General features: G+C 45.0%; 1 protein-coding gene across 2 annotated transcripts in view; it reads left to right on the top strand.

Annotated features, from left to right (window-relative positions):
* Window positions 1-12,245: 12,245 nt before the first annotated feature.
* The window catches only part of alpha-Man-IIa (alpha-mannosidase 2), a 65,730-nt gene continuing 64,749 nt past the window's right edge, over window positions 12,246-13,226 (top strand). For both annotated transcript variants that reach the window (XM_075692618.1, XM_075692620.1), the window contains exon 1: window positions 12,246-12,471. The gene's annotated coding sequence lies outside the window, so the exon portion shown is untranslated. The remainder of the gene's footprint in view (window positions 12,472-13,226) is intronic.

Raw genomic sequence — 13,226 nt, forward strand, 5'->3', positions numbered from 1 at the left:
GCGGATATCGTTGAGAAGAATAACAGCTTTCGCCACGGAAATCTTAATCAAAGTAATTTTGTGTTTTCATTGAGAAAAATAAACTTGAATTTGAGTCCCCCCATTGCATTGCTTTGGTTCGTGCTTCTACTTCACCTGATAGCATGTTGTCGGGAAATACAAACCAGGGTGGTGCACATAGTGGTCTGTGTGGTGAGGAATGAAAGCCGCCATCACCAGCAGTTCGTAAGAATTTGAACCTTGAAGGTGTGCTTACTTAAGGTAGATCGGCAATGTGCACTTCCATGCTACTGGAAGTACACATATGCGGGCGCGTACACGCGTTAAGTGTTTAGAGCGGGCCACAAATCACTTTCATTTCCTCAGACTGCTTTTATAAATGTAGTATGAGAAAATGGTTTCCTGAGGCGCGAAATCACAGAGGCCCTGTGGTTCGTGTCTCAATAAAAACCTTGCCGACTACTGTCTATCTGGCCCGAAGTAGCAAGAAGAATAGTATAGACATCACAGAACCAGTGAAATACGCTCAACAATGTTCCCAATCAAAAATATTCACTAAATAACTGGTCTGTTTTCCCTTCTTTTGGGGTGACTGAACTTGTTTCGTGCAAGTGGTGCTTTCAGTTCCCGCTCATGAAAATGATTTGTGGTCCGCTCTAACACTTCATGCGTAGGCGGCCGCATGTGTATAAGCGGTTTCACTCGCGCACAACAGCTGCAGCGAGAATGCGGCTTCGAGAAACTTCCGGTCACGGGCCTTATCAGCCTACTGCGCCAGAATACAGAGTGTGTTTTTAAGTCGTTTTGCTGCTCTGAAAGTTTATATTTAAGTTTTTAGATAAAAAAGAACATGCGCATCACGCCTCAAAACTAATACAAAAAATATTTGTATAACATACGGCAACATTCGCTTGTAAGATTGTCGATATGTGCAGAGGAAAAGTGTTGAAAATCGGCGAGCTTATATTTCAACGCACTTCTGCTACTCGATATTGTAGCCAATGCCTCTTTTGCTCGCTAAATTTGGCGGGCTACGTCAATGAGCAAAACCGGAAGCCGTCCAGGGCCTATATTCGTAAACAGTGCATGAATGAATGAATAGAATTTATTGATAGGAAAGACAGAGAGGTCGACCTGAGCTAGTGCGCTCTAGTCTACTATTCTGCACTGGGGAAGAGGGAAGGGGAGTGAAAGTATTGGGATGGATGATGATGATAAGAGAAGTGGTGAGTGCTTATGTACATGAGACAGTTGCCTCGCTAGAGCGGCTCGTCGAGCTTGGTGTCCTGCAGGAACTTCAACAATACTTTTGTTGCACGCATTGAAATTGCAGTGTCAGGCCATGGGCCGAGGATAGCTTCCTCCGACAGTAGTTGTCTGCCAACGCTGGCTAGGAAACTAACGTCCTTCGCTCCAGCATATATGCTGGGCAGTCGCACAGTGCGCGTTGCAGTGTTTCGGGCATCTGGCAGTGTACACAATCAGGGCTGTTCGATTGGCCGATGAGGTGTGCGTAGCGACGGGTGAAAGCAACGCCGAGCCGAATCCTGTGCAGCAATGATGTTTTGCTCCGTGCAAGCTTCGGGGGCAAACAGAATTTACCGTCTGGGTCAATCATATGTAAACGTCTGTGAATGTTATCAGAGTGGGCTCTGTAAGCCTTTGTAAGGTCCTGTAAGTGTCTGTACTTCCAGTAGCATGGAAGTGTGCAGTGTCGATCTACATTAAGTAAGCCTACCTTCAAGATTCGAATTTTTACGAACTTCTGGTGATATCGGCTTTTATTCCTCACCACACAGACCACCTTGTGCACCAACCCTGGTTTGTATTTCCAACATGCTGTCAGGTGAAGTGGAAGCACAAACTAAAGTATCTAATGGTGGGACTCAAATTCAAAAATTTGTTTCTCAATGAAAACGCAAATTACTTCGATTAAAATTTCCGTGGCGAAAGCTGTTATTCTTCTCAACGATATCCGCTCTTCTGCTTATTTTTTATGCAGCACGTTAGTGTGTTACTAACGTCTAAAATAGGCCAAAATAGCATTTTAGTCAAAATTCAGCCTTTTATTTTGGAGTCTGCGAGCATCACACAGGGCAAAGTAATATTTTAGAAGATAGTAAGCCTTAGTGAAAGTTCTATAAAAGTAATTCCAAGTTTCCTCCCCCGACTTTTTTCGTGGCAAATTTCACAAAACACTAGAATTTGCGCATTTTCACCTGAGTATTAAGGAGTAAAAAGCATGGTTATTTTGCGAAACGGTTTTATAATGAAAGAACAGTGTTCAGACAACGCAAAACTCCAAATTTCGAAATAATGCGCAAGACGGTCGATATTGGGGGAATTTCTTTTTTCGCCTGGTTTTCCATAATTTCGTGAAATGCAAATTGCGCTCACGTGACCAAAAATTTTTTGCCTTCAAAATATTTTTCGGGAAGACTCTTGAAATAATGGTTATCCCCCTGTAATTTTTTTCGTAATTATTTGAGAGAAATTCTTTCTCTCGAGCGCCACGGTTGGCGTAGAATGACCCTACTTGAAAGACCACGAAAGCTGATTCGCACTAGAGTCTAAATTAATGCCGATATTTGTAATCGTACTGCAAAACATATCTTTAAGCCATAAAAATGCTTATTGCGCACATGAAAATTAAATTATATGGTTTTACGTGCGAACCCCACGATTTGATTATGAGGCACGCCGTTGTGCGGAACTCAAGAATAATTTGGACCACCTGTATTTCTTTGACGTGCACCTAAATCCAAGTACACGGGTGTTTTCGCATTTCGCCCCCATCGAAATGCGACTGCCTTGGCCGGAATTTGATCCCGCGATCTCCCGTTTAGCAACCCAACACCAGAGCCATTAAGCAACCACGGGCAGGTATCGCACACATACCGAGGCCACCTGCGAGCAGCAAGGAGGGTGTTGAAAACTACAGGCTCGTTTCTTGGCGTCTATAGTTTTTCATCTTCTCTTCATTCAATTTTAGATCGCACCTCTTAGGTGCCCGTTCCTGCGTTGAGCGTCGAAGTCGGGAGTCCCTCGGCGTAACCGAGCGAACGAGCACAGCGAAGGATGAAAGAGCGAACGCGGAGCGCAGCGGGGGATGAAAGACGGCGAGAGCGGAGAGAGCGCGAGGAGAAAAGCGAAGGAGGAGGGTGCAGCGGAAGCATGAGGAGGAAAGCGGGAGAGAGTATAGCGAAGGGCGAGGAGGAAATCGGTGTGCCACACGAGACGTGCTTCACGGCGGCGACCAGTCAGGCGGCGAGCGCGTCCACAGCTACCATGTACCGAAACAAAGCGCTCGCGTGGGCTTCGGACCCACTGCGAATGCGCTAGTTCGTCTACGCCGCCGCCGCTAGAGAATGCGCTCCACGCGAGCCATGCGTTCCAGTGTTCCCACTTTCTTTCTAAACAATGAGCGACGCGACCGGCGGAAGTGCTTCGTCTGCCGCAGCTGCTAAACGAGCTACCCTAGCAGAGGCTCGGTGCCGCCGCCGAGAGAACCCTGTCGCTCGAAGTCAAATTCTTTGCCACAATATATGGCGAATGCAAAACACCTAAACAGCTGCGCTCAAAATTCTCATTCGAGATTATCGCGATCGTCGGTGAACTTTTTTTTTCCTTGGTTCTCAGGCGAAATTCCGAGTGATAACGTCTACGGATGCCACCAGCAGGCCTGGTGGCATCCGCCATTGGCTTGCAGCTCGCCTGCTGAGGCTCCTCTGGAAAATGCGACGCTGAAAAGATCACTGCGGCGGCGAAGATAGTACGATTGACGAAACCTCTGGCTCTTGCCCAAGCAGAAATTACGCTGCAGGTAGAATCTCGCAGTTGGCGCTTTCTATCGTACGAAAGTCTATACCCTGCTGAAAACAGCCACGAACATCTGTACTTCCGGCCACAAATCTCTCGCTGGGAATCTGAAGGCCCATGCATCGGCTCGAGTGTGTACGTCCTCAGCTCAGCGAGACGAGCGAGATGAATGGGAAAGACTAGAACCCATCCGCGAACAGTTTCACGCCATCCTGCAACACTTCGGGTTCGAAAGACAGAAATCTTCACCCCCCCCCCCCCTGTGCTGTGCTGTGAAGTGTACACGTACGTATTACACAGAAACATTATGCTGTGCAGCCCTCATCATATTCACCATACCACCACCTTCCTTCCTCTTCACATCCTGTCTTTGTTATTCCCCAAACCCCTTCCCCAGCGTGGAGTAGCAGGCTAGAGGCATTTCACTCAGGCCGACCTCTCCACCTTTCTGCCATTAAATATTATCTCTCTCTCTCTCACCCACTTCCCCCCGCCTCACGCGTCACTCACGTGTGACGAGGCAGTGTCGTTGGAGGCAATCGCAAACACATTCCCACGTCGCATGCCATCTCACGCGAGGTATCCACACATTCTTCCCGATTACAACGCACCGACCGGTTAACAAAATCAATATCTCGTGCCACAAACTAGACCGCACAACAGTGGGAAGTTTTGCTGTCCAGCGTCGACTCCGGGGACCAGCGTGATCTGGTCAGGAGGAAGCGCCGTGCGGCTATGGCTCGTGGGGTCCTTGACTGAGTGGTACACCCAGGTGTGATATTGTACCTTTCGAATTTTTATCAAAGCGAAGCTTTCTTTGCCCTTTTCTTCGACTTTCCCACTGCTGCTGCTGCCGTAGCTGTTGCTGTCTGCATAACTTTTACTTCCCAAGGTTTGGGACAAAATACATGGGCGTTTCAGTTACATTTGTGCTTAGATCCATACAAGAGCTTTTTGTTGAAGAAATAAGTGGCACAGTAGTGAATTTTGGATGGCGAGTTTGATGGCGCATATCTCCGAACTGGCGTCATTCTGGAAATTCATTCCAAGTGGATACGCCTCGCAAACTCACCGGCTACAATTCGTAAATTGCAACATGCCCCTTAATGTAATTAATCCCGAATATAATTGGTGAACTTTTCTTGATTATTTGAATATGTGCTTTGATCTTCCGTACAAGTAATGTCCGCCTCCTTTAATATAATCCAGCTCAAAAACTATAATTGTGTTATATGCAACAGGCTGTTTTGAAAAATTCGCTTAAAGTTTTAAAAATGATCACCCTGTATAATATTGCGTACACGCCGGAAATCTGAATGCCGGGCCGCATACGCGGAATGCGGAAATAATGTCAATTTCTCAGACGTCCCTGTCGGCCAACTTCTGACGCCATGTGCAGAAAGTAGATAAAATGGAAAACAATCTTGTGCGCATCAACAAACAGTTTCCTTACTTCGGGACTATAGTCTTGAAGCATGGAAACTGTTTGTTGTTGTGTACAACATGCGCATGCGCATTGGTATCCATGCGCAACGTGCGCATAAAGAACGCGAGCCCGTGCACGGCGACTCGACATCGAGCGGCCGTGGCCCGGATACACGCAGATGGCCTTTCTGGAATTTACGCCGAACAATGTCCCTGCAGACCTTTCGGCAGGATGGCTATTATATGTCGCAGCTGAAAACCGTAACGACGACTTTTTTGTTCTGTATATACGTTTATGGGCGCATTTTGTCACATCCGTGTGCTCTTTCATTTCAGAACACACTTGTGCGCGCACGCGCACAATCGTTTAACGTCCGCCGAAATATCATATCCTGACAGCGCTTTGTTTTCACTTCTCGCTCTCTTCTGTGCTTTCTTTATTTTTTTTTAGATGAGCAGGTGGGCCGGATGCATCGCTCACGCTGCTTGTACACGCATTTCGAAACATTTAGGAGCATTGCAAGCGAAAACCGCGTCTCAGGGTCTGGAAAGCTGAATGCGTGTTCGCTCTTTTGTATGAAACGCACGAAGGCTTTCGTCAAAGCGCCGGCTGTGCTCTGCAGGTCCTACTGCGTAAAAAAGCTGACCTCAGCGGCAAAGTTTACGTGCATTCCATTGGCACTACTAGACCACTTAGCCCTCTCTTATAGATACATTTAAGTGCTGCTTTCACCTGGTGTGAACGGGTGACAAAGAGAGAAGAAACACCGGCGGTATCGCAGAAAAACGTTGCGACTCGAGCTCGTTCAAGCACAGCGCGTCGGAGCTAACGATTAACAAGATCGACTCCAGAGCGCGTGCGCTCACTCGGAAATCGATAATTCAAACTCGAAAGTTGTGCAGAGAGCTGTGTCCGACGAGAAAGAACGAGAAGCAGCTGCGGTACTTTGTCATACACGAAGCTATACGTGAGCCACGATCCTGCAAACGCGGTGTTGTTTCGTCAGTCTGGAGCCACGACTTACACACAGTACGCAGCGGCTGTTGAGTGCGGCGGCGTATGCCTGTATCTTGTAACTCGAGCGCGTGATGTAATTTTGTGGAGCGTAAAGAAAACCCGCATGCGCCATGGGGAGAGGGGGGGGGGGTGCTTCTATTTCTTTCCGTGAGCTGCACACACTTGTGTGCTGCACACGCGTCAGCGACCAGCTGGAGCGACACGCTTTGTCTGCACGGAGTGGGGCTGGGAGAGAAAAACAAGAAGCGGCAACTGCACTTTGTCTCACCGCTCTGCGTCTGTCCGTCTATTCGACATTGTGACGAACCGTGTTCTTAAATCCATTCGAATGCCCATCGAGTCGAGTATTTAAGCGAGATACACTGAGCTCCGCGCTCTCAGACGTGCCATGAAGCACAAGATGGCTTTTTGTGCACTTGTACAATGGTCTTCGTACATTCACCCTGACAACAATGCGTAACTGTTCCAAGCTTGCATCTGCCGCGTCGGCGTTCAAATCTCGCATGGATAATCGTATTTTTTCGTGGCTTACAGCTTGGTTAGCAACACTTTTGTGACTCTGGTGACTTTTTTCTCGCGGAAATGAAAAATTTTTGCAAATAACGGCTCCTGCACTCCTGGACAGTGAGTTAGACAGGCAAGGTGGACTATAACCTTGCCAGGTGTCTACCTATAGGCTCTCTGCCGACAGTCTATGCGTCGCAGCGAATGTTATGGGACGTGCTAAAGCACCGCAGAGTTTGCAACACGATAAGTTCCGCGCTTCGGCATCGGTTATATTGCATATATCGCGCGCTACATTGCAGGCTCACCGCTTGCAAACTGCGTTCTCTACTTCGTGCTCCTCGGAGCCGGAGGCACAGGCGCTGATCAGTTTGCATATGTATATATATATATATATATATATATATATATATATATATATATATATATATATATCTTCATTACATCCAGTCATGTCATGGTTATAGACCCAGCCCGCATAAGCAACATTGCTTGTGTGCGAGGCTGGGCAGTCAGCTGGTAGTACTGATATGTGTACAAATAAATAAATTAATAAAAATATAGGAAAAAATGATATTGCAAAAAGTGAACAAAAGATATTATTGCATCAACAGGGGAAAAAAGACACATTGACATTAGAGATGACTTCGCAATCAGGTTCGCATGCTTCAAATCCTGAAGAAAACTTCAAAGAATATGGACATTACGTATCACCCATGACCTTTAATGTGATTTTATTTGTTTAAATGTTCCCCCGATATCATTCTCATTCAATTTATCGAAATTAGCCGACACGTAGAAAGCACGAGTTCTCTTGCCGTAGTTTGTGTACACCGAGGTACCACACATTTTTCTGTCTGACGTAAGCTGCGAGATTTCCCGTTCAAGTTTTTGAATTTAGTAGAAAAATAACTTTTACACATGGCGTCGAACAGAACTTGTTGCTCGACAAACAACATGTCAGACTGGTACATGCTCAGCAAGAGATCTTCCCCGTGACCAAGTGTGCCATACGAGAGGCTATAGGCAATTTTTTTTAGGATGCGGTTAATTATCTTGAGTCTACTAGAAGAAGCAAAGCCATAAATTGTTATTCCGTACTTTATGATCGATTCCCCAAGTGCCTTGTAAACAATTTTACGAACATTTACATCACAGAAATATTTTAGGGCCTACAAATGAGCGCACACAGCACGTATTAAGCGCTTTGCGAGCTCTTCAATGTGGACATTCCATGACAACGTGTCGTCGAAGTGTAGCCCCAGGTATTTTGTGCTATTTACCAGAGTTACCGGAGGACATGCGCATGCAAGGCAGTCACTGTTGTGGAGATAAACAGGGGAAATATCCGCGACTGCTTTATATGGGCTGTGAAAACGTACCATATTAGTCTTCTATTTATTAATGAACATTTTGTCGTTAATGAACCAATCAAGTAGTTTACAGACATCATACTGTAACACTCTAGCGGCTTCGTTCGAAAGTTTGTTCGATACAACCAAAGCCGTGTCATCAGCGTATAAATAAATTTTTGATTTTAGTGGTAAGCAAGCAAGATCATTCATGTAAATGTTGAACAAAAGCGGTCCCAGTACGGACCCTTGCGGTACCCCTGATTTAACACGCAACAAAGAACTATAGGACTCCGCCACACGGACACACTGTTGTCTGCCTGTTAAATAATTTTTAAAAAATGAATAATGCGGGCCTCTGATACCACTTCTGCTTAGTTTTGATAGTAACTGTTCATGATCTAATGTGTCAAATGCTCGTTGTAAATCAACGAAAAGAGTCAAAACAACATTGTTTTTATCGATTTCGTTACAGATATAGTCATTAAAATCTTCCAACAGACCCACAGTACTCTGTCCCGAGCGAAAGCCAAACTGCGTTGGGTTAATAAGGCTAAACTTTTCACAGAATGAGGCCATATTAACATAGACTATTTTTTCCAATATGTTTGCCAAAGACGAAAGAATTGAAATTGGTCGGTAATTCTCGTAAAGTTTTCGAGATCCTTTCTTGTAAAGAGGTCTCACAATGCCAACTTTCATGTTTTCATGTATCTGACCGGTTTTTAATGTTTCATTTAGGATGTAAAGTAGTGTTGATTTGAGTACATCGAAATTCGCAGCTATATCTCTTACCCTAATTTTATCAAAACCTGGAGATTTTGTTAAACTCATGGATCGTATAATATCCCACAATTCTGCTTCATCAACAGTAGGCAGAAAAGCAGAATGAATGTTAGAGAACGTAACATTGTTTCGGATATTTGCCGGTATGCACCCATTTGTAATGTTGTTTACTGATTCGATAAAGTGTTTGTTAAAATCATTCGCTATCTGAACAGCAGGTGACTCGAGAAAGGCGTCCGCAAGAGTATTATCATCACTCTTTTTTGCAGGTCTCCCTATTAGAGTGTTAACCAAGTTCCATGTTTTACCGGTATTACGACTGCAAGCTGCAAACTTGCCTGAGTGGTAGCGCTTCTTAGCTAGTCTTATTTTAGCATTTACTTTGTTTCTCTCAGGGCTTTTCAGCAATACACCGGGAACGCTCTAATTTAACGCATCCCAAACGGGGGGGGGGGGGGGGTGTTAAATTATGGGGTTTTACCTTCCAAAACCACGATCTGATTATGAGGCACGCCGGAGTGAGAGGCTACGGAAATTTGGGCGCCCGGAGGGTTCTTTAACGTGCACCTAAATCTAAGTACACGGGTGTTTTCGCATTTCGTACCCATCGAAATGCGCCCGCCGTGGCCGGGATTCCATCCCACGACCTCGTGCTTAGCAGCCAAACGCCATAGCCACTACCGAAAGGAAAGTGGTGCGAACGTTGTATTCAGTTTGTACTTTTGCGAAAACAAGAATTTCTGTCTTAATGCCATCGTTGCCTTTAATATCCGGGAACGGAACTATTTGTAAGAGCACCGTTCAATCACACTGTCTCTCACAATGCACCGGTTTCCTAGCTGGAGCCCCCATTCGCTCACTGAACAGCTGGGGCGAAACACACCTTTCGTTTTGGGATACCCTGTGCTCTGAACGACAAGTTGTATCAAGAAAGATAACAGAGAAACGTGAGAAAAAAAAAAGGGTGATCTCACAGCGTGAATACCTTTAAGATGACGCACGTGGTTCTCATTAGGGGTGAAAAAAATATGCAGCAAGAACTTAGCACGAAGCTGCGTAGGAAACCCATGCGTATTTCTCGCAAAATGTGCTTCGCAGTTGAACGTAAATGTGTTCTTGTGCGGGGACTTACACCCGACACCACCGCCTTTCCTATAGACAGTTGCACCAGCAAACGAAAACCAGGAATAAGGCACTTGGCAGGACGGCAATGAATTGATCGACAGCTAGCAGTGTCAGAACGTCGATCGAATAAACAATCACAGTTATGTTGACAAATTGGCATTCGATGTTCAAGTGGATGGGAGCGGGTTTCATGGAACAGAAATTTGATTAGTGATGTGCGTCAACTTCTATTAATCTGCCTGCTGATCTTCGTGGAAAAGGCGCAGTTAAGTTCGGGGACGATATCAATCTAGGCTCTCGTCAACGACCATGATGACAATGAAAAAAGCACGTGACGTTATTGCATGTGGCTGAATGTCGTCACGACGTCGGTAAAGACCGATCTAAACCAGTGAGCTAGGCACTCGCTGACTAAACGATCACGCGACAAGGTCGTAGGTGCAGTTGTGTCACAAGGTTCGCAAATGTTAAACCTAACCTTGTCGTGGAGTCACCACATGTTTATCAAGGCAAAAATAGATATATAAGAAAAAAAGGGTGCGATGAAATGCTGCAGCTATATTATAACATAGCTGTACCATCTCATCGCCCCGCAATTTGCGGCGCTTTTTTTTTCATTCGTATACATTTATTTCATGGTAACCTTTAGAGAATCAGTTTCTTGCGAACACGAGCGATTGTTTCTGTATACATATGGACAAGGCACTGAGTACCATGCTAAGGGATCAACGAGGTTAACACTTCCAGCTTCTCCTTTACCCGCCGCGGTTGCTTAGTGTCTAGGGTGTTGGACTGCTAAGCACGAGGTCGCGGGATCGAATCCCGGCTACGACAGCTGCATTTCAATAGGGGCGAAATGCTGAAACACCGATTTAGGTGCACGTTAAAGAACCTCAGGTGGTCCAAACTTCCGGAGTCCTCCACTACGGCGTGCCTCACAATCGGATCGTTGTTTTGGCACCTAAAATCCCATAATTTACATTTAGCTTCTCCTTTAAGTCAGTTTCCAATGAGATGAAGTAGAGTGTGGGTTCGGGCTAGTTCTCAATTCACGGTAAAAAAATTTAACAGCGCGAGTCACAGACAATAAAACAAAGCGGTGTTCCTGTCTGCTTTCTGTGTCCCCGTCTTTCTATCACGCTGCTAATTTGTTATCGTGAATGAAGTTAGCGGGCTCATCTCGGCAGCCCGTCCAAATCCTGTTAAGTCATTGCTTTCTCGTACGTATTTAGGCCTATGCCTAGACCCTGCTCGTGCATAGGTCCTCTAGATATATGCACACCCTGTGCATCCTTTAGAAGACATTGGGACTATGGATTTGAGCGTCATCTCCACACAAAGCCGCCACGGTACTGTTGTACTTTTCAAAGACGACTGGTCTGTGCGACTCACTCTGAATGCACGGCAAACGCTGTTGCAGGTGAGCGCGCGTCGCCTCGGATCCCTTTCCTCCTCCCCTTCCTCCCTTTACTTCTTTTTTCTATCCCTGCCCGCTTTCTCTCCTTCCCCAGTGTAGGGTGTCAAACAACGTGCAACCTCGTTAACCTCCTTGCCTTTCATTCCTTTTATTCTCTATTTAGACAGTTCTCCCAAAAAAGCTCATTACTCAAACTATATATATATATTTATATAGTTTGAGTAATGAATTTTTTTGGAAGAACTGTCTAATTAGAGAATAAAAGGAATGAAAGACACTGTTTCCTCCGGTTTTGTAAGTATCGCATTTGACAGCATTATATATATATATATATATATATATATATATATATATATATATATATATATATATATATATATATATATATATATATATATATATATATATAATGCTGTAAAATGCGATGCTCACAAAACCGGAGGAAACAATGAATACCTGGGAAACTCCAGGTTTCGGGAAACGTAAACATTTTCTGCTTCCTTAAAGGAGCCTGAAGTCGCGAGGGCGAATGACGCAAGGCGTGAGTTACACAATAACAGCAGGGGCCGGCGACCGAAAGGGAGCGGGGCTCGATCCTTCTTCGGTTACGTATAAGCCAGAAACAGCAGCACTCGCTATAAGCTGTTACTGCTCTACTGGCCACGCGCCCGTTGCTGCTCCTCCGTGCTTTCACACGGCTGCGACACACATGTGGATCGTGCTGCTCGACTCGGCGTCCGCGAAATATTTCTGCCACGATTGAAAGCACCTGTTGCCGCTGCGGCTGCTGCGACGTCATTAATGTTCGTTTATCCGCTCTAAGACGTGTGCTATGCTTGAAGCCTCTTATTTCGCTACGTGCCCGCGCCTGGTGGATGCTCGGCGGACAGGGTTCTTCCTCCGCTGCCGTTTCCGTTTGTTTGTTTGTTTGTTTTTCTGTACTATACTTTCTCTCCGTCCATCTCTTCAAACGGAAGAAGCATACCGCGAAGTCTTGGACAAGCAACCTCTCTTCGTAAAGTAAGGTATGCAAGATGCTTTGTTCGTAGAGCAGTCCGTTCTTGCTTGTAAAGCGCTCGCCTTGAGTTAACGATGCGTCAGTGCGATGCGTGGAAGATCTCGCAGATGCACGCACACAGAAACACACACACATAGATAGATAGATAGATAGATAGATAGATAGATAGATAGATAGATAGATAGATAGATAGATAGATAGATAGATAGATAGATAGATAGATAGACAGATAGACAGATAGACAGATAGATAGATAGATAGATAGATAGATAGATAGATAGATAGATAGATAGATAGATAGATAGACAGACAGACAGACAGACAGACAGACAGACAGACAGACAGACAGACAGACAGACAGACAGACAGACAGACTGATCATGCTAGTCATAAGTATGTTTGCAATGCGCACAAATACTTATTCATTTTGGTTAATGAGCAAGCTTCAAGCTAACTCATTTAATCGAAAGGGTGTCACTGCAAAATTTATGGTTGATGTTGAAGAATGGACGATGTAGGCGTTTAAAGCAAGCTGGGGTTATCCGGTTTTTTTTTTTTCGACCAGGAAGAAACAAAGCTCGCGATTTTTCCCCTTTTTTCTTTTCTTCCTCCTCTTCTATCTATCTATCTATCTATCTATCTATCTATCTATCTATCTATCTATCTATCTATCTATCTATCTATCTATCTATCTATCTATCTATCTCTTCTTTCTTTCTTTCTTTCTTTCTTTCTTTATTTATTTATTTATTTATTTATTTA

Source organism: Dermacentor variabilis, chromosome 5 (assembly GCF_050947875.1).
Source record: "Dermacentor variabilis isolate Ectoservices chromosome 5, ASM5094787v1, whole genome shotgun sequence".
Lineage (NCBI taxonomy): Eukaryota > Metazoa > Arthropoda > Arachnida > Ixodida > Ixodidae > Dermacentor > Dermacentor variabilis.